General features: G+C 47.5%; 1 protein-coding gene and 1 long non-coding RNA gene across 6 annotated transcripts in view; one reads left to right on the forward strand and one right to left on the reverse strand.

Annotated features, from left to right (window-relative positions):
• MORN1 (MORN repeat containing 1) overlaps positions 1-22,103 on the forward strand; it is a 317,167-nt gene that overhangs the window by 219,338 nt on the left and 75,726 nt on the right. The window lies entirely within an intron of this gene.
• LOC120387879 lies at positions 1,428-21,005 on the reverse strand. 4 transcript variants are annotated; one of them, XR_005590401.1, is made up of 4 exons: positions 20,887-21,005; positions 19,804-19,861; positions 17,800-17,925; positions 1,428-2,017 (listed from the first exon to the last, which is right to left on the reverse strand). It is a non-coding gene; the product is annotated as an uncharacterized LOC120387879 (long non-coding RNA). The 4 variants fall into 4 exon arrangements; XR_005590402.1 differs by lacking the exon at positions 1,428-2,017 and adding an exon at positions 3,814-4,048; XR_005590400.1 differs by lacking the exon at positions 1,428-2,017 and adding an exon at positions 14,069-14,141.

Raw genomic sequence — 22,103 nt, forward strand, 5'->3', positions numbered from 1 at the left:
GTTTTGCTGGCTATGTATGCAGGGAGCAAACTCAGTCTCCCCATGACCTCTTGTCTCCTTGTGTGTTCTCCCTGTGGAGTTGTCTAAACAAATTTCTAGAGAATAAGCATTATGCTCAGCTCCTCACTGGACGCTCAGCTCCAGTGCAGTCAGGTTACTCAGTGTGGTTAGTGTGAGGATAAGGGTGATCTGATTTATATGATGAGAGGCTGCAGTCTCTAATGGCTAATTCACAGGACTGTGAGCTGGGACACCTGGGTTCTGCCACTTGCTTACTCTATACCCTTGGGCAAGTCACTCCACCTCAGAGTCTTAGTTTTCCCTGCTGTGGAATGGGCACAACAACCTCACAGGGGAGTTGGGAGGATTAATATTTGCTGTGCTTTGAGTCCTCCAAGGAAAGACTGTACCGAAGAGCATAGTGTTACCATTGTTTACACAGCCAGATTCCCATTGACTCCAACAGGGATTTAGCGGGAGTAAGCAGTGAGTAAAGCCTCAGTAAGGACTCTTTGGTGAGGAGTTGCACAGTGTTTCTGGATTTCCCCGGTTCCAACCTCCCTCCCCTGTTCTGTACTTCTCCCACGTCCCCGTTTCCTGTAAGCTTTTCAGAGTTCCTCTTTCCATTTAAGCTAACTTTCCACGTGGCAAAGAGTAAAGGTCCAGCTTTTGAGTGATGTATATGCCAGACAGGGACAAGGATCTCATTGCTTAACACCTGCCCCTCCCTGGGCAGGCACCTGACGCAGCACTGGGAGGAACCATAACCCTCAGGGGCGGAGGACGACTGCTACTGTGTAGCATTGCTAAATGAAACCAGCACCTGTATCTGTCATCCCGTCTCTCTCCTGATTCACACAGAACCCAAGCCTCAGCACCACAGAGACCTCCTGATGGCTGCCGCCTGAGACACTGACTGCAATATTTCCTGTGTCTGTGCGCACCTGTGCCCACAAACACAGCATCTGTGTTGTGCTGGGGACGGGGGGAAGAGGAAGGGCTGGGTTGACAGTCCTGCAGCAGCAGCAGCAACAAACTCTAGTCTAGAGAAAGCCTGGTTTGATTCCCAACATGCCGTCTGAATCAGAATTGACACATTTGCTCATTAACAGCTCCATTCCACATCTCAACACCCCAGACAGGGGGCTTGATCCACAGAGATCTTTGTTCCCCTTTAGGGGGAAGGGGCTGCAAGAGGAATTAGGAAATGCAGCGCCAACGAGAGCCATTTGGCATTGTTCCACCAGCACATGCTGTTTTATTAACAGGAATCACTCACGTCACTGAGACGTGAAGCCAGCCAAACCCTGCAGCTGCGCCAGCAAGCAGGGACTGTCTCCTTGCTGCTGTGGTTCCCACCAGTACCCGAGACATGTTGATGCACTTGGATGGGGACAGAGTAGAAGCCAAAGTGAAGAAGGGTAGAAGGACCTGTTCCATGCGGTGGGTTTATTTAGCGAGATGCAGTCCTTGGGTGGAGCGGCCCTGTCCATCGCTCAGGTAGCTCCACTGGCATCTCTTAGGGGCGGGATCAGTTTGGCCCTGAGTCAGTTCTGAATAGCAGTCACGTGAGGAAGCCAGCATCTCTGCCAATGGGACACCTCTGGCCTGTTGGGACCTTGAACCCCTAGTGTTAAACAGAACCCTGGGTTCTGGTGTCTCGGTTCTGCCAATCACGCACTGTGTGATCTCACGCAAGGAACTACATGTCTATCTTAGCTACTTATATGGCTCCCCATTGCCATGGTATCTGAGCACCGCCCAGTCTGTACCATATTTATCTACCACTGAGGTAGGGCAGTGCTACTATCCCCATTTGACAGTTGGAGAACAGAGGCCCAGAGAGGCTAAGTGACTTGCCCAAAGTCATTCAGGGAGTCTGTGGTAGAGTAGGGAATTGAATGTAGGTCTCCTGAGTCCCAGGCTAGTCCCTAACCACTGGGCATCCTTCCTCCCCAGCTGTTCAATGGGTCTGATGCTGTAATGCTTCCCAGCTCCCGAGAGTGCCAGAAAGGCTCTGAAATCAAAAGACAAATAAAAAGAACTCAAATTAATTTTATTTTTTTCAACCTTGTGATTTTTTGGAGCCTGACTCCTGATTTGTGAGTGCTTGGGGTTGCCAGTGCTGCACTGTGCACAGACCTGTGCAGATAACAAACTATGGCCATTAGAGTTGTGAGCGTCAGCCACCTGGGCTTCATGGGGGCCATCTCCCCACAAGTGATACCCACTTATATTGGAGAGGGGCTGCTGCTCCCCCTGTGACAGCTTCTCCTAGTGCTGTAAGAAGGGTTAGCTGGGCTGCAGCCAAACAGGGGATACAACCTCATCCTGGTCTAGGTCTCCTCCCTGTTGCTAGCTGCTTTCTGAAGATTAAGGCCTGATCTACTCATGCAGTTGTATCAGTTTAATGGTTTTATTTTATACCGATTTAGAATGTGCAACCACACTTATATTGGTTTAAACCTGGATTGTATCAGTTTGGCTAGCATCAGCCAATTTATAGAAATGAACTAAGCCAATATAACCCATTTTAAACCAGTCGAAGAGGCTTTCTCTGTGCTGGGAAGTTGCATCAGTTTATCCTAAGGTTTGAATTTAAACCAGTATAGTTAAGCTAGTGCAAACCTCTGAGTGGATGCTTTTCTTTCAGTATAAGAGTGGCTGTTTTGGTTTAACTGAAGTCACTTAGGGTTTATGTTAAACTGCAATAAGCCACTCTTACACTGAAATAAGTATCCACTCATGGGTTTGCACCACTTTAACTGTATTGGTTTCACAAGCAATTTAAAATAAACGGATGCAACTTTCCCGTGAGACAGTTCAGTACAACTTTTGTCTGTTGACTCTCTGGTTTTAACTAAATCAATTCAAGTTAATCCAGTGTCACTTCTATATGTAGACATGCCCCAAGCAGCCAAGGTCTTTGGCCTCTTTACTGACTCCATGTGTGTAGCAGGCAATATACCCTGTTGACTATTGGGAAAGCCTTCAGTGCTCTAACAACAACATGTTGCTTGCTACTCCTTCCCCCATTCAGAGATAGATGTCAAGAAACAGAGCCTACCTCTGACTTGTCCTTGCTCCCCACCTGATGTGCACACAACTAACTGACCTTGCCACTATGTCCAGCTCCCCATTCTGCCTCTCATTAGCTTGTGCGCCAGCCCTGGTAATCTTTCACAGGTCTAAATTCATAGATCCAGCCATGATGTGAATAGTCCCACTGAGTTTGCTGGAGCAAATACTCATAAGTCTTGTAGGATCTGGCCACAAGCTGTATAGACTCCAGTCACTCAGATATCTCCTAACCCTACAGGGGGGCCAGATCACTAATCACAAGGTAGCAGACTAGGGAATGTTTAATTCGCCAGCACAGGTTCCCCTGCCCCTCGCTTCCTATTTGATTAAAAATATATATACATGCCAAAGGCTTGATATGTCTCATGTGGCCCATTTAGCATCTGCTGAGCATCCCGGAGTTGCCTGCAGTGGAAAACAAGTCACTGGAGGATAGAGTTGATGGAAGGAAAAAACAAAGCAATTGACACCCTCAGGCACCAAAAATCTCCAGACTGATTCTTGCTGACTACAGGCAGCAAAGCAATTTATGGGAACATGGTTGAGAGCTCGCTTTATTTCAGAGATGCAAAACCCCTGCCTGGCACTTATGTTAACACTTCATAAGGCAAAGTCAATGAGCTATCTTGGCTCCCAAGGCCTCAGCCCTGGGGAAGCTCTTAATGGGAGTCAAAAGAGACATTAAACTTTGGAGAGAAATCAGCGAAATGTGAAACAGAGATGGAGGTGTAGCACGAGGGCTGAGGAGCTCGATAAAGAGGAAGCAAACTTCCCCTGTGCTGTGGATTCCCTTGCCATTGCATTCCCTCTTTGGACCAGATCCTCAGCGGGGGTGAATCGGCATAGCTCCATCAATGGATATGGTCCTTGAGTCCAATGAATGGAGTGCACTCTGCAGATGGAAGCAGGGGTGTTTGGTAGCTGGTGTTTGGTAGTTGGCAGCCAGATTTTTTTTTTTAAGGAGTTACTGCAGTGAGAGACAGGAAAACAGACGGAGGGGGAGAGAGAGAGTAGTGAGTGGTTCATTGGCATCGTTTGTCTGGCACAGCAGGTTCAGCACTTACTTTTGAGCTACATCTCTCTCCAGATGGTTGGTGGGAGCCAATTACCCAGCTCCCTGCATAGCTCGCTCCATACTGGAAATGTACCGCACCTCTATTTTTTTTTAACCCCACTGTAACCCATTGGTGAGTATGTATTATGGTCGCCTTGTGTACCTGATCCACAGAGGATATTAATCTGTTCACTCCAGCTCTGGGTCTTTATCTCAACCTGTAGCACCCTATGCTTTTAGCACTGGAAGTCCCTGGTTCAATCCCCATATGATGGTTATAAGTGTGATCTGCCTGTCTTTCCAATTGCTGCCATTTGCTTTTGTTTTATCTGAATCATGCCATGCCATAATTCCGCTGGGGGGAAAGAGGAGTCACCTTGGTGCACTGGATGCATTTCTCTGAACATACTGCAAACAATTATTAGCAACAAAGGAGGGTGATCTAGAAATTAGAAAAGTAAAAATGGATGGGTCGGTACCATGAACAAAGAATCTTATCAGGAACTTGATTGAATGGCCCTTGGCCAATATATTTTATGTATGTATAGGCTTTTCTGTGGCCCAGATTGCCATAGTAACTGAGAACCTCATAAACAATGAGGAGTCCGGTGGCACCTTAATGACTAGTGGATTTATTTGGGCATAAGCTTTCGTGGGTAAAAAACCCACTTCTTTGCCACCAGACTCCTCGTTGTTTTTGTGGATACAGACTAACATGGCTACTCCTCTGGTACTTGAGAACCTCATCTACATTAAAGAATTTGCCCTTGCAACACTCCGCTGTTTTACAGTGGAGAAACTGAGGCACTGAACGATTAAAGGCCTGGTTCACCAGCACTCATATTGACTGGAGTTATGGGTGCTCAGCCTTTCTGAAAATCAGGTCCTGTGGTACTTGCAGAGGGAGTGTGTAGCAGAGTCAGGACTGGAACCCCGCTCTTCTGAGTTCCCATCCAGGGCCTAGACCAAAAAACCTGCCAGCTGCCTCATTCTAGTGAAACTGAATAAAAGGGCCAAATTGTTTCCAGTGCAGCACAAAGCACAAGATACAGCTCAGCTATAGTGAAGCTCTGTTCAGAATTTAAAATGTTTCACCTCCATAAGGGGCCATTCCCTATATCACATAGATAAATTCCATATATAGGGCAACTTTGAACAAAGTGAGCAAATGAGCATCCATTCTGCCTGGCATCTGGACTCTCTGACGCAGCCAGATTACTAAGTGCTCCCCAGTTTCATTTGAAATTAGTTAATTTCCTGCCCACAGGAAGACCATGAAGTTGCCATCTTTAATATGTTCCCAATGTTTTCGGAAGAATTCTCTCTTTTTTTAAAGGCAATTAGTATTTGCTGCATGTGGTTCATTAGGCAAATTAGGAGCAGTTTGTATCCTACTGGCTCCTCTGCAGAACAGGAGAAAGTTTGGGTTCCTAGAGAGCCTGTCTCATGAGCTGGTTAACCTCAACTTGTTTCTGACTCACCAAGTGCATGACATACTGGGTTCCCCTTTCTCCCTTCCCCCGCTCTTATTTTGCATTTGAAGTATGGCATGAGCTGGGAAATGCAATCAGTGGGAAGAACTTACAGGAAATGGAAGCCATAAACAAAGATGATTGGCTGAGTTTAAGTGAAGTCTGGAGCGCAGTTGTTGAAACAAACTACTAGCTTTAGATCTGTGCGGATCACTAGTCTGAATGCCTTCAGGATCAAAGTGTGGGACAAAGATGGCCTGGGCAGGCTGAGTGTCCTCCTGGGGTGAATGGTTCAGCTATACCTTTTCAACGTGGATTACATGCATCTTCCAGTCTGTTGGACCCAGGAGGGTGTAGAACCTCATTCTGCTTCTGGCTGAAGCCACTGACTTGCTCAGTAACCTTAGATGAGTCACTTTGTCTAGCTGCTCCCGCTGGGCCAGACTTTCAGAAGGACTCAGCAGCCACAACTGGGGCTGTACTTTCCAGAGAACTTGGCTCCCATCTAGGCATCTTTAAATCAAGACTAAGCCTCATTTGAAAAGATCTGCCGGAGCGCAAACAGCTATGGGTCTGATGCAGAAGTTACAGGGTGACAATCTCTGGGCTGTGCAATGCAGGAAGTCAGACTAGATTATTGTAATTGATTCTTCTGGCCTTAAAATCTATTAACCTAAATAAATGCTTGGATTGTCCGCACCCAGCAGCTTCGCTTGTTCTCAATAGGCGTGGTGGGACGGCGATTCTCTGTTCTCAATGGGGACTGGACATTTTTACAGTCTGGACATTTCATTTAGGTGCCAAATAAGGGCTGAGCTCTTAATTCTGACCCTAGTTGTGAATGCAGAGGCCATCTGAGAATTCTGGTCTTAGCTACCCTGACTGTGAAATGGAACTAGTTTGCCTCTTCTACCCCTTTGTAAAGTGCTTTGAGATTTCTGGGTGAAAATGCCAGATATCACTCTCATAAGAGCTGATTAAATAAGAAGCTTGTGAATCAAACCATAGTGATAGCACAATGAACAGAACAACTCTTTTGTTTTCTCATACTGCCTTATCAATACAGAATAAAGACACTGCACAGGGTTATGTAGTTTGAGGGAAAAGTCTCAAGGAACCATATGTGGAGAGTGGGAATGTTTTAGGGGATCAGAATAGGGACTGCATTGCAGGACTACTGGGTTCTATTTGCAGCTCTGCCACTGATTTGCTCTGGGACATTAGGCAAGTCACATCACTCTCTGCCTCCATAAAATACAAAGAATATACCTCACAGGAGGTTTGTGAGGCTTAAAATTAAATGTCTGCAGGGTGTTCTGTGACTCTTGGATGTTATTCAAGAGCAAAATATTATTAAAGTTCCATAGTTTCAATTATTTCTTCTGATCTCCAACTTCAAGGGACTCTGTCCCAGGGTAGCTCGCCCCTGTGGATAGTCTGAGCCCAGCACCCATGGACCAGAGCAGGTGAGCTCAATCCAGCTAATTCAACAGTACAGGGCTACACATGGGCCTATAAAGGCAGCTAGAGGGGAGCTGGGAAAGAAAGCCTGAGACAGGATGAGCCCTGGGGAGGAAAAGCTACACGGGAGTAGAACTAGCTCCTGTGGTGGGTCCCTGTAGCAAGGGGTTCAGGGAAGCAGCCCTGCACATGCTTCTTCAGGCAGGGATCAGAGCCTACGGAGGCTGGAAGGCTGCCAGGAGCTGGAGTACCAGAGTGCCCCTGAAACCTGGGGCCAAGGGCTGAGTTAAGATTGTTTTCTGTTTGATAACCTCTGTTTAAAGAAATAAACCTCCAGGAAAGACTGGGCATGGTGGTGCATGTTTTGGAGCCGGGGAGAAGCACGGCCTGGTGACACATGGTACTAGAAATGGGATTCTGGCTCGGTGACAGCGTCCCTTTAAGGCAGTAGGGTGTATTAGTAACTGTAACCTAGTTGTGAGGAATATGGCTCCTTGCTTGCATGGATATGAGGATTCAAATATGACTCCAAATCTTCCCACTCTAACGGTCTAGGAGCTTTGCCATTGACGTCAGTGAAAGCAGAAGCATGCGCTAAGGCAGTGGTGGTGCTTCCCGCAGCTCCCACTGGCTGGGAACAGCAAACCATGGCCACTGGGAGCTGCGGGCGGTGGTGCCTGAGGACGGTCAATGTAAACAAACTGTCTGGCAGCCTGGCCCACCAGCGGGTTACCCTGATGGGCCGTGTGCAGCCCGCAGGTTGCCCACCACTGCTCTAAGAGGTCAGAGCAACAAAGAGCTGTCCAACTTCTAAGGTTCCTAGTCACCTCTGATTGGAATTAACTCTGCTTTCTTCCGTCAGCTACTCTCCACCCTTCAGAAAGGAAACTGCAGTAACAAATCCTATTCTTCAGTAATGTACTTCAAGTTTGAGTTTGTTTATTTTTTAAATCCTGGAGCGAAATTCACCAGTTTTTGAGGGACAACGGGAAAGGGGGGAATGGTGTGGAAGTATATATAATCCCTTTAATATTTTTAAATTTAATTATTTCCAAATTAGGTTAGAGACTGTCAAGAATACTGCATCTAAAGTATGGAGCCCACAGGCAGCATTGGAAAATGAGACGAGAAATTAATAAAAAAAAAAAGCTATTGCTTCAAGGCAGCAGACTGGAACGCTGACATTCCATTACTCCGTCTGTCTGCTGAATTCATTTAGCATCTGTGGCCTAAATAGGCTAGTTTAAAGAGGCATGCTCCAGCGTTGGTGGTGGGTTTTGGATTCTTGTTTTTTGCTAGGGAATTTCTCTTTGCAGGAAGCAAACTGTATCTAAAAGGGGCAGGAGATTTGCACATCATGGGACTGGAGTATTGCTAATCTGTCATTATTTGTAGTTAAAATGATAGTTTTGTGCCTTTTGTAAAGCTTTACAGAGCGTGGTGTGGATCTTGCAATTGGACTAGTGTGAGCAGACCCCTCAATGGGGAAGTACATGGCACCAGGGCTTGCGTATGCAGATCCAATTACAAGATTGGACCTAAATCTGTAGAGGAATGACAGCAGCCACCATTGATGTGCAGCCACTTAAGGAGTGTGGGGGTGGGGAAGAAAGCTGGGATGTGACAGCTATTTAACAGCTCTTGGCAATGCTATAGAAAAGTTGGACAGGAAGTGAATCAGAGTCCTGTATCTAATTGTAATTTAGGCCTGTATACGTGTAGTCAGACCAAAGGATCTGACGCCCATACTCTTGAGTGTTTCAAAGTTCCCAGGTGGTCAAGTTGCTCTAACTTACATCTCATGCAAAACCACAGCACTCCCTGACTTCAGGCTAGGGCATTGGGTTAATGCTGACTCAGAGGGAAAAGTGCCACCCACCTACAGTGACCAGATGTCTCGATTTTATAGGACAGTCCCGATTGGGTCTTTTTCTTACATAGGCTCCTATTACCCCCCACACCCTGTCCTGATTTTTCTCACTTGCTGTCTGGTCACCCTATACCCACCAAAACACCAGCATCAATTCTAGCAGCACCCTTTCCCCCCTGGGGAGCTCCCCTCTAAGTACTGACCCTGGGCTTCCCTGCTTAGCATGCATGAGGATCCAAGATCAAAAGCCTGAAGCTATCTAACTGCAGCATTAGAAAGCTCTCATAAGCATGTACTAGAGCAGTGGTTCTCAGCCAGGGGTCCAGGGCCCCCTGGGGGGCCAGAAGCAGGTTTCAGGGGGTCCACGAAGCATGACTGGCATTAGACTCGCTAGGGCCCAGGGCAGAAAGCCAAAACCCTATCACGCAGGACTGCAGCCCAGGGCCCTGAGCCCTGCCACGTGGGACTGAAGCCTAAGCAACTTAGCTTTGCGGCCCCAGGCAATTGCCCTGCTTGCTACCCCCTAACCCTGATCCTGGCTTTTATATGCAGAAAAATTGTTGTGGCACAGCTGGGCTGTGGAGTTTTGGGGGGGTCTCAGTAAGAAAAAGGTTGAGAACCCCTGTACTAGAGGCTAGACAGACGGCTTAACAGCAGTCTGGAAAGGAAAGAAGAGAATGATTCTCCACTTTACTGCCAGGAGACTTACAAGTGTTTCACTTCTGGGCATTTTTTGAAACATCTGGATACCAGGAGGATAAAAGATACCAGTGTAACCTCCCACTAAGATCAATTGTTTAAAGCTTTCTATGTATTTCTAGTGTGGCTTTGTTTTCCTTCCCAAGATTTAGAAATAGGTCCATGAATATTCTACAATATAGTGTAATGTTCTATTTTTTTTTCTTCGCTGTGCCTTTTTTATGTAAATAGTCAAATTCTGTATTCCCTTATTTATCATCTTTAGGCCTTAGAGCAGATCACATAGGAAGGAAACCCATGAATTTCTATGGGGAGGTGTAGCAATGCGACTCGCCCCTGTGGCACCTCCTGCTGGTCATCTTGGGATTTAGTTCCCCAGCCATCAGAGCACCCTCTGCAGGCCGGTGTCCCACTTTCACTTGGCCCCCGTGTCCCTCCCGGACCCGGTGCCTCGTTGTCTGGGTGATGCCCCTGGCTGTACACCCCTCAGTCTCAGGGTCTCCCCTCCCCAGGGATCCCCCACCCCCTATCCCCACCTTGCCTCAGTTGTAGGCTACTGCCAGTCACCAATTAGCCCCCACGCCCTGGGGCAGACTGCAGTGTCAGCCACTCATCATAGGCAAGGTTGAGTCTGGACCAGGGGCGGCTCCGGGCACCAGCGCAGCAAGAGCATGCCTGGGGCGGCAAGCCACGGGGGGCGGCAGTCAGGCAGGCTTCGGCGGCATGCCTGCGGGAGGTCCACCGGTCCCATGGCTTCGACGGCAATTCAGCGCAGGACTGGCAGATCACCCGCAGAAACACCGCCAAATCCGCATGACCAGCAGGGGGCCGCCTGACTGCCGTGCTTGGGGTGGCAAAAAACATAGAGCCGCCCCTGGTCTGGACCTGCTGCCTCTCTCTGCAACCCAGTGCCTCTATGGCGCCTCGGACAAGGCCCTGCAGCCTGGAGCTCCCCAGCCCCTCTGGCCTTTCCCCAGCCCTGCCTCACTTTAGGCACCCTGAGCTTCCCGGAAGCCAGGCCCCTCTCTCTCTGAAGGCAGAGAGAGACTGTCTGTGCATCTGCCCCGCTGGCCTTTTTATACAGGCCAGCTGTGGCCTGATTGGGGCGTGGCCACAGCTGTAGCTGTTCCTTACAGCAGCCCTCTCACTGTCTCAGCCCTCTCCCAGGGCTGATTTCAAGCCCTTCAGGGCAGGAGCGGGTGACCACCCTGCTACAGGAGGCATATATAAGCTGTTAAATTGGCCCCTTCTCCTCATCATGCTTTGCTCTCAATATGGATTTTATCAAAAGTTGTTGTTGAATGAAATGGAGATTACGGGTGTCCTGATAAAGTTTCAAATGGCTTTACTGATGCAATCTACCTGGAGATGGCACCCTGGGTTTTGTTTTCAAACATATAAAATCTTATCCGGCAAGATTCTCAGGACCTCCTGCAAATTCCCCAGAGCCCTCAACTCTCATTGGCCCACCTTCTTGCAGGATCAAGCCCATATTTCCAAAGCTAGCTGTTTATTTTAGGCATTTGTGATATGCACATCACTGGCATCTTGGGCTGGATAAGGACAGAGGCACTATAGGTCCATGGCTAGGGCACCCTGAGTCACATAATTCCTTTAGAATCTCAGTTTCTAGTGGTTGGGGGGGGGTTGTTTGCTTTTGTTTTTAAGTATGTTTCTAGTCTTCTGGTTGGAAAGAATAACTTGAAAACATGACTCATGTTGTACTCTCAATATGCTTTGTCTGCCTGAGTCTGTAAAGAGCCTGAAACAATAGCTCTGGGGCAGGGGCATTCATCTCAATGGGGTGTTAACATCAAGACCCATTGTTCTTGGAGACCTTGCCATCCCCACCCAGGGCAGACAATTTAGTGGATGGCAGTGGGAGAGAATTACATCCTAGATCCAGGGGAGGTCCCAGATGACTGGGAAAAGGCTAATGTAGTGCCCATCTTTAAAAAAAGGGAAGGAGGAGGATCCGGGGAACTACAGGCCAGTCAGCCTCATCTCAGTCCCTGGAAAAATCATGGAGCAGGTCCTCAGGGAATCAATTTTGAAGCACTTAGAGGGAAGGAAAGTGATTGAGAACAGTCAACATGGATTCACCAAGGGCAAGTCATGCCTGGCTAATCTAATTGCCTTCTACGATGAGATAACTGGCTCTGTGGGTGAGGGAAAAGCAATGGACATGTTATTCCTTGACTTTAGCAAAGCTTTTGACACGGTCACCTACAGTATTCTTGCCAGCAAGTTAAAGAAGTATGGGCTGGATGAATGGACTATAAGGTGGATAGAAAGCTGGCTAGATCGTCGGGCTCAGCGGGCAGTGATCAATGGCTCCATGTCTAGTTTGCAGCCGGTATCAAGCGGAGTGCCCCAAGGGTCGGTCCTGGGGCCAGTTTTGTTCAGTATCTTCATTAATGATCTGAAGGATGGCATGGATTGCACCCTCAGCAAGTTTGCAGATGTCACTAAACTGGGAGGAGTGGTAGATATGCTGGAGGGTAGGGATAGAGGGACCTAGACAAATTAGAGGATTGGGACAAAAGAAATCTGATGAGATTCAACAAGGACAAGTGCAGAGTCCTGCACTTAGGATGGAAGAATCCCATGCACTGCTACAGACTAGGGACCGAATGGCTAGGCAGCAGTTCTGCAGAAAAGGACCTAGGGGTTACAGTGGACGAGAAGCTGGGTATGAGTCAACAGTGTGCCCTTGTTGCCAAGAAGGCTAACGGCATTTTGGGCTGTATAAGTAGGAGCATTGCCAGCAGATTGAGGGACATGATAATTCCCCCCTATTTGGCATTGGTGACACCTCATCTGGAGTATTGTGTCCAGATTTGGGCCCCACACTACAAGAAGGATGTGGAAAAATTGGAAAGAGTCCAACGGAGGGCGACAAAAATGATTAGGGGGCTGGAGCACATGACTTATGAGGAGAGGCTGAGGGAACTGGTATTATTTAGTCTGTAGAGGAGAAGAATGAGGGGGGATTTGATAGCTGCTTTCAACTACTGTACCTGAAAGGGGGTCCTAAAGAGGATGGATCTAGACTGTTCTCAGTGGTACCAGATGACAGAACAAGGAATAATGGTCTCAAGTTGCAGTGGGGGAGGTTTAGGTTGGACATTAGGAAAAACTTTTTCACTAGGAGGGTGGTGAAGCACTGGAATGTGTTACCTAGGAAGGTGGTGGAATCTCCTTCCTTAGAGGTTTTTAAGGTCAGGCTTGACAAAGCCCTGGCTGGGTTGATTTAGCTGGGGATTGGTCCTGCTTTGAGCAGGGGGTTGGACTAGATGACCTCCTGAGGTCCCTTCCAACCCTGACATTCTATGATATCTACCTTAGCAGCTATCCCAGCAGCTGAGGTTTAAGTATTGTCTCCATTCCCCCTGCTTCTCCTGGGGAAAGGGTTCCTGTTGCCACCCCTGCTGCAGCTCCTGCCTCTGTCTCTCTGGGAGGGAAAGGAACCCACTGCCACTCAAAGTGAGGGGTAGAGATGCGGCATGAGGATCTCAAAGCACTTTAGAAAGATGAAACACAATCATCATCATCATCACCACAGATGGGGATGCTGAGGCACAGAGAGGTGAAATGTCTCACCCAAGGGCATGCAGCCAATGGCAGACCACAACTAGAACCTAGGAGTCCTGACTCCCAGTCATATGCTCATTCCTCAAGCCAAAAGCCAAGTCATTGTCACTGACTGAGATGGAGATCCATGTGACCACTCACTCATCAGTAGCCAATCCTCAGAGCTCGGCATACGGCTATGCCCCATCTCAGGCAAACATTCCAGTGCTCAGGTCAACAGAGAGTTGAGTCCGGCATGAGGCAAAGGATAAAACCGAGAGCATGGCAATACATTTGGCAGAAGCAGTATGGTCTGCAGTCTCCTCTCCCATGACCCAGGTCACAAATTATTATCTCCCTCTGTCAACCATTCAAAGACCGATGCTCACTTTTAATCACTCTGGTTCTCCCCACAACTTGTGATACTTCTGAAGAATCATGTGTTTCAGTTAAGGAAATGACTCACTCAGCTTTAATGATTTTTCCTATTAATGTGACCAATTAGGAAATTTGAGTTTTTACCATGACCAATGTAGTGACTTTTTCAGCTCTGCTGCTGATGTGCAAGCCCCCCGGTCATGTTATAATGGGCTGGGTTTTTTAATACTCTCATAGAATAGAAAGAAGATGCCCCATACTGTGACATAAAACAGTGCAGTTGTTGAGTTGCCACCCCTCTCACTGAGTTTCTGAGTCCACACCTGAATATCTACACAGCTATTTTTAGCACCATAGCACAAGCCCGAGTCTGTAGATCCAGGCTCTGAGACTCACTGCCAGGGATTTCTGCTGGCCATGTACCTTAGGTGTGCTGAACATCTGTCCCTAAATGTCACAGTAGGAGCAGATGGATGTTGAACCCCTCTGTAAACTTGGTCCCTATTGAAAATAGAGCTGGGTGAATAATGGATTTTTCAGTCTGCTGGCAATTCTGAGAAGCCAAAAAAAAATTAATCTTGGATTGAACAAAATATTTAGATTTCAAGCATTTTTTTAACACTTCATTTTTTAATCAATGGACATTTCCAAACAAAACCTCATTCCAAACCAAAAATCAAAATGTATCCATTAAAAAAAAATTTCTCAAACAATTTGGCAAAACTGACATGTATTCACAAAATGCTTTGGTGTCACTGAATCTTCATTTTTTACACACACACACACACACACACACACACACACACACACACACACACACACACACACACACACACACACACACACACACACACACACACACACACACACACACCAAAAGCCAAAAAATGTCACCCACCTCTACTTGAAAATCTGTCCCTCAGCACTTTTGAGAATTTAACTTCCCCTCTCCATGGGACTAAATCAAACCCCCTGGTCCAGTGCTCCATGTGAGATACTCTCTAGCTCACCCAGGAGTTCTGAACTTGATGCAGGAATCACTGAATGAGGGTTGATGACCTGTGCTAGATTATCATAATGGTCTCTTCTGGCTTTAATATCTGTGAAACTTTGGGGAGTTTCAAAATCCAGTGTTCTCAGCTCAGATCCATTTTATGCCCCCTTGTAGAAATTTTGGTGGTGCCCAGAACCCGCCCCCCAACTCCGCCCCCCCCCAAACTCCACCCCCACTTGCCTAAGGCTCTGGGAGGGGGCTTGGCGGGGGAGGTCTGGGGTGCAGATCCTGGGCTGGGGATTAGGGTGCAGGAGAGGTGCAGGGTGCAGGCTTTGGGATGGAGTTTGGGTGCTGGGTGCAGGCTCTGGGCTGGGGCAGGGGGTGGGTGTGCAGGAGGGGGTGAAGGGTGCAGGCTTTGAGACGGAGTTTGGGGTTAGGAAGGGGTGTGTGGGAAGGGGGAGGGGTGGGAAGGGGGAGGGAGTTTGGGGATAGGAGGGAGTACAGGGGTGAGGGCTGTGGGGCTGAGGATGAGGGATTCATGATGCAGGAGGGGGCAGAGGATTAGGGTGCGGGGGGATGAGGGCTCCGGCTGGGGCTGAGGATTAGGGTGCGGGGGGATGAGGGCTCCGTCTGGGGATGAGGATTAGGGTGCGGGGCGATGAGGGCTCCGGCTGGGGATGAGGATTAGGGTGCGGGGGATGAGGGCTCCGCCTGGGGATGAGGATTAGGGTGCGGGGATGAGGGCTCCGTCTGGGATGAGGATTAGGTGCGGGGATGAGGCTCGGCTGGGGCTGAGGATTAGGTGCGGGGATGAGGGCTCCGTCTGGGGATGAGGAGTTGGGTGCGGGGCGATGAGGGCTCCGGCTGGGGCTGAGGATTAGGGTGCGGGGGGATGAGGGCTCCGTCTGGGGATGAGGATTAGGGTGCGGGGGGATGAGGGCTCCGTCTGGGGATGAGGATTAGGGTGCGGGGGGATGAGGGCTCTGGCTGGGGCTGAGGATTAGGGTGCGGGGGGATGAGGGCTCCGGCTGGGGATGAGGATTAGGGTGCGGGGGTATGAGGGCTCTGGCTGGGGCTGAGGGTTTGGGGCGTTGGAGAGGCTCAGGGTAAGGGCAGCCTGCCTTGCCATTAGTGGAGGGCAGGCACTAGGACCCTGGGGCAGCAGACAGCTGTTCAGCTGTTCAGCTGTTCTGCCGGGAGCCGATCTCTGACAGCTCCAGCAGGCAGGGACGCGGCGCGGCGGGGGCGCTGGGACCTGCTCCAGGCAGGGACGCGGCGGGGCGGGGGGGGGGAGGGGGGAGGCCCGCAGGGGGCCGGGGCCCGATCCAGGCAAGGCCGGGGGAGAGACCCAGCTCCAAATATTGCTGGAGCAGGGCACCCGGCCCCTGAATATTCCCGGAGCTCGGGCACTGCAGGTGTATATAACCTGCCGCCTATGAGCAGGGTATCTTTGAAGTGGAGCTCTCTCAAACACTGTTGTTTCATTCCATGGGCACAGGGTTCAGTAGGGTTCAAGAAAGATATGACATTTTTATGATGACAATGAGAACATCCACAGATACATTAGATAGGATGAAAACTTTCAAAATAAGTAATGTAAACGCTCATGCTTCAGAATCAAAGACAGCCCCTTCCTGCTGGGGATTAGGAACAAATTTCCCCCAAGGGGAAGGTTGAGAAAATTATTCCATAATTGCCCCTTATCGAATCATAGAAATTATTATGGGGTTACTTCTTGCTGAAGCATGTGATATGAGCACTGTCCAAGACAGGACACTGAAGCAGAAAACCTCTGTCCTTCTACCTGGATTCTAACACTGTGCTGTACCACCCGACAGCTACCTAGAACTTCATAGCAGGACCTGGGCTAGAACTTGGACCTTGCTGCTTTAAAAGCATAGATCCTTATCACTTGAGCAAAGGGAGAATCTTTTACCTTGTCACAACCCGTGGCTGAGCAGTTCTGAGTCCATCCAGGGGAGGGCAGAGATTCACACACACACTGCCAGCTCATTATAATATTTTTGTACTGGACTTTTTTTTCCAAACCTTTCCTCTGTTTTCTAACGAGACAGAGTATGTTATTCATGCTACATATTTGCTAATGCCTTCCTCATCCAATGTAAAGAATGGACATAAGCCCTCTGGGTAAATAAATGTACCTGTGAAATTTCCTCAAGAAAGAGACTTAATATAATAACTTGCAAATATGAGTAGTAGTAGTAGTAATGTATGTTTCATCTTTTTAACTCTGACAATAAGGGGAAAATATTCTAAAAATCAGTTGCAGTTTCTTCACTTGTTTTAAAAAAACTTCTAATGGGATTGCAATTTAACTTTTAAAAGGATGCTAATGGGATCATTTGCTGCTGGGAACATCTGTGCAGTTAAACGTATTTTATTGTTTTCAGAAGAAAAGCACCTTGCTTACACTGAAGGAACCAAACAAGTGCTCATATTTATATTGCTTAAAAATCCTCAGTGTTTTACCATTCTTGTAAATATTGTTTTACAGAATTGTAAAATTCACTACTTCAGGGGGTGTATTTTTTGTCTCATTGATCTGAACTGACAATTTTCTAAAATTGCCCCTTTCCTGCAACTTGTATGACAAAGCTCTTTCCACACAAGTCACCTCACTGAAGGCATGAGGGCAATACTCATGCCAGGTTTGCAAGCTCAGGCTCTGTTACATAGCAAAAAGAATATAGAGGAGATGAATCAATAGATTGTGGTGGTTTTGAACTTGTTTTCTCCTGAAATAGAAACAGGATTCAAAAAGTCAATTTAATAAAGAATGGTTCCAGTGCATGCAGAGAATGGCATTGGTTCTATCTGATAGTCTTTAGGGATTGTTACAAGAAAAGGCTTCCATTTTTGTTGTGCTTTTCTGTTAGCAAAACAATAACAAAATGAACACATTTTCTTCTACAGGTATATGCAGTCAAATGCAATATCTATATACACACACAGGATGGTGCTATAGGAAGATATTAGGTTATCAAATATGACCCCAAACCTTTTGAAAGTCTGCCCACAACTGCCACTAGTCCTCAAGTAACTAGGCCACAGCCTCTGCTCGTGTTATGCCTCTCTATCTCATTGTTAATCTCCTCCCACATTACTATGTGCAATGCCAAAAAAAAATGTTTGGTGTTTTTGAATGATGATTAAAAAGGGATAAAACAAATCAAGATTCACAGCAACAGTCACTTACCCAATGAATGAAAATAACTTCTTGCCAGGATACTAGTGCACCTTGGAAAACTCTTCTGGCTGTAAGAGCATCTCCTCTTGCATCCTTAAGGTGACAGGACCACTTGACTTTGCTTCACTGAGAGCCCTAAAGGAGACACTTGGAATCACAAGAGCCTTGAACATACCTACAAGCATATCATAAAGCATCAGAGAAATATTTCCCCATTAGCAGCTTCACTGCAGAGAATGGGCAGAGCTGCCTTTCTTATAGGCGGTGCTGTGGGTTTTAAGACTTCTCAAACCAGCCACACTCATCACCTTGCTAGCTACTATGATGAAGATCCTGCTGGTTTCTAATGGATTTCATCTGGCTGATTCTTCAGACTATTTTCATCCATCCACACTCAAAACTGGCATAGGCTCCCATGAGGCTTCTCTGGCAAAGCAATGGTGGCAACTGGCCCTAACAGTTTGTTCATTGTCTTATTCCTTTTATTGCAAAGTGTTTTCATTTCAATTGTCTATCTTGATTCCTTATTTTACCCCTCTCTGCTATAGAGGAACAAAGTCTTTTCCTTCCTTATTAACACCAAATATTTCTATGGTCTCCACTTTCCCACTCTTCCATTGGTCTCTCTCACTCACTCACTCACTCTCTCTCTCTCACTCACACACACACACACACACACTCTAGACCCCCCAGTTTCTCTGCACAAGTCAGATGATCTTATGGTTTGGAGTCCAATTCTTTGAGGGTGTTGAGTGCCCTTAACTCTCAGTGAACTCAATGGGACTTTTGAACACTCAGCACTTTGCAAAATCACACCCGTGGGTTGTTTTTAATGGAGCTTTCTTTGTATTTTCCTTTAACTTTCATATGACAAGCCCCATTACAATGTGCTATGTAGGTCTCTAATATGACATAGGGATTTCAACATCGGGGAACAACAGATTCTCAGGTGGTATAAACCAGCCTAGCTCCATTGATTTTAGAGGAGCTATAACAGTTTATACCAGCTAAGGATCTGGCCCAACATTTGGCAATACTTTGGTCCCCTGGAGCTGCAGGTTTGCATCCCAGCAAGGCCTTGTCTATGCTGCCACTTTACAGCACAAACTTTCTCGCTCAGGGTTGTGAAAAAACACCCTCCTGAGTGATGCAAGTTTCAGCACTGTAAAGTGCCAGTGTAGACAATGCACCAGCACTGGGAGCCACTCCTCTCGTGGGGGTGGTTTTTCCCAGTGCTGGTGCCACGACTACACAGCCATCTTAAAATGCCACAGCAGCATTTTCACATTGGTGGTGAAGACATAGACATACCCCAACTTGATCTTGGGATATGTCTACACTAGACTTTGTTTCACCTCAAGCTAATTGATTGCCAATTAACTGAAGATAATCAACACATTTGTAAGGGCTGTTGTGGATACTTCCCAAATGTTTGTTCCAGGCTACCTCTGTTTTTACCCTAGGGCAATCAATTAATTCTTAGATTGAAAGTCTAGTGTAGACAAAACCTTGTGCTTTCAAATGGAATTCTGTGCTGTTTGAGTGTCACTCTTTTGGATGATACCTTAAAAACTGAGCTTCTCTGTGAATATTTACCATCCGTTGGCCCTGGCTTTGACAATGGGTATGTCTACACTCCAATCGCAGGGTGCCACTGCAGTTCAGGTAGATATAACTGAGCTATCTTTAATCTAGCTCACTCTAGTACCAGAGCAGTGAAGCTGTTGCACCACAGCTTCAGCACAGGCTAGCTGCCAAGGTAATTACCCATGCGGCTGTGGCTTCACAGCTATTGGTGCCTGAGCTGGCCACTATTGTGCTGTATGCCAGGTCTCCCAGAGGACACCACCTGAGATATGCCTCCGTTTCAGTGGCACAGAAAGTGAATCAATGTCTGTGCATATACATGTGTGACAGGAGCACTACCATGAAGTGTCATTTGCAATGACGGTATGGTAAAGTCATTGAAGGGAAGGGTTACTAGAGGGGAACCTCCGCTAATAAGGTGTATACCTAATATGCTTCCTCCACTGGTCCTTTTCTGCTCATCCTCTTAGATACGAAGTTGATCCTGAGTCAATCAAAAGGGGCACTTGAGAATGAAGACTGCAGTTATGCCTCTCAATGTTATTCACTTACAGCTCTGCCTTGGCTGCTGTTAGAGCTGTGTACTCTGTAACCTTCCCTGTCTGGTCCCGGGTTTGTTATTTATGCTCCCAGTGGGCTTATCTTCCTTTTTACATACCAACGGAACTGGAAATAAGTACCTGGCCTACAACACTGCAGGCATAGAGCTGCATGGGAGTGTAACTGTGGGGAACCAGCTTCTGGAGATTTGCATTAAAAATGTTGTGTTATTTCTCCCTTCTCCCATTAGGCTGCTGTGCAGCCCATTTTACCATTGCTGTTACTTACATATGCCTATTTCCACTTGGATGCTCTTTCTCTCCTGCTTGGCCCTGCCTAAAAGGTTTTTAGGCCTTGTGAGAATTTCCTGAGCATTGGTTAACATGCACTAGAACTGTGTCACCATGAGTCCCCCAAACATCTACTGGGGGGTTTGCTCTCACCGCAAAGGGAAGGCCTGTGTTGTTGGAATAGGATTTGATTTGTAACCCTGCTGTCCCCCCCATGATAGGATTTCACTTATCACTGGCTTCCTAGGCCCCAGTGACTCCATTGCAGTGTGTTTAAGTGTAAGCAAGAAACTGCAGAACTTAAAGGTAAACTTCTAAACAAATCTAAAACCTGACTTAGCAGATAAATTGGGGATTTTCAGTCCCCATTGATCAGGCAGTCAGGGGCCATCACTACAGAAAGAAATGGCAGCTAACTTTGAAGAAAATTCTTTCCCATCTGCAAAAGCCTTTTAGTCCATTCTGGCTGAATGAAGAGATCGCAGAACGCATCTTTCTGTGGCATCACAAACACCATGGGTGTTTCCAGGGAACCAGCAGTCCTTTGCCCAACCTCTCACTGCAGTGGTGAACTGCAGCCCTAGTCCAGCCCCTCACTCAGGGGTAAACTGCCGTCCTTTGGCTGGCCACTTCCTTCAGTGGCCAGTGGGGCAAAGAGGGGGGGCCCAGGCCCACATACCTGCTACTCTGGGACCCTATAGCTGGCAGCCGCTCACTGCCACTCCTTCCCCTGTGCTACTATCTGCTTTCCCTGGGCTACTTCCCCATAGCCCCAGCAGACAGTCCTTCTCCCTCAAGCTCTAGAAAGAGACTGAGTGCCTCGCTGCCCTGCAGCCCTTCTTATAGGGCCCAGCCTGACCCTGATTGGCTGCTTCCAAGCCTTCCTCTGATTGGCTGGGTTCTGTGCAGCCACTCCAAGGGCTGCTATTAATCCTTTATCAGAGGGGTAGCCGTGTTAGTCTGGATCTGTAAAAGCAACAAAGAATCCTGTGGCACCTTATAGACTAACAGACGTTTTGCAGCATGAGCTTTCGTGGATGAATACGAAGAAGTGGGTATTCACCCACGAAAGCTCATGCTGCAAAACGTCTGTTAGTCTATAAGGTGCCACAGGATTCTTTGTTGCTTTTATTAATCCTTTGCCAGCCAGTGAGGGGCAGCTGCCTGTCACAGTACCACTGTGTCAATTGCCCCTCTGCTCCCTGATTGGTGGGACTATTCAGCCTGTAAATCCATGTAATTGAAGTGTCACAACTCTGCTACATTCCTAATCATCAGTAGAGTCTTGCAAGGCAAACAGCATAGATGAAACCCAAATTTCTAAAAGCATTGAAACCAAGCTGAAAAGCCTTGTTTTAAAACAACGTTCACGCCTTTCAAATACATGAAAAAGATGGGGGGAGGGCGTAGGGGAGAGGAGAAGGAGTATGTCCCAACCCTCCCCCTTATTAAGCCCTTTGAAGAGCACCTTTAATTCAATGGCATGTTTGCCACTCACCTTTAAGGAGCTCTATTAAATGGTCTGTCTCTTTAAAAGATTTCCTTTAGGAAAAGACTTAGCTCATTTTCCTGAAAGGAAGAAGAGACCCCAAGGTCAGTCTCCTAACTAGGTAATTGCTTGTGGCTCTTCAGGCCTCAAAAACTTGAACAGGTAATTGGCTCCAATTAAGTTTCCTCACAGGTGCTTATGAAGCTGCCTGCTGGAAGCAGCAGCTACTCCTGGAAAGCGAGCTAACCTCTGGAGGAGTGGAGAACATGGCAAGGAATAAAGCACAGGAGGAAATTGTGAGAGCGGCAGTGAGTGGTCAATCTCAGCACTATGGCCTCATGCCACAGCTGGCCCGGCCAGGGGTTCACAAGAGGACGGTTGCAGGAGACTCTCTGGAAAACAAGCCT

Source organism: Mauremys reevesii, linkage group 21 (assembly GCF_016161935.1).
Source record: "Mauremys reevesii isolate NIE-2019 linkage group 21, ASM1616193v1, whole genome shotgun sequence".
NCBI lineage: Eukaryota > Metazoa > Chordata > Testudines > Geoemydidae > Mauremys > Mauremys reevesii.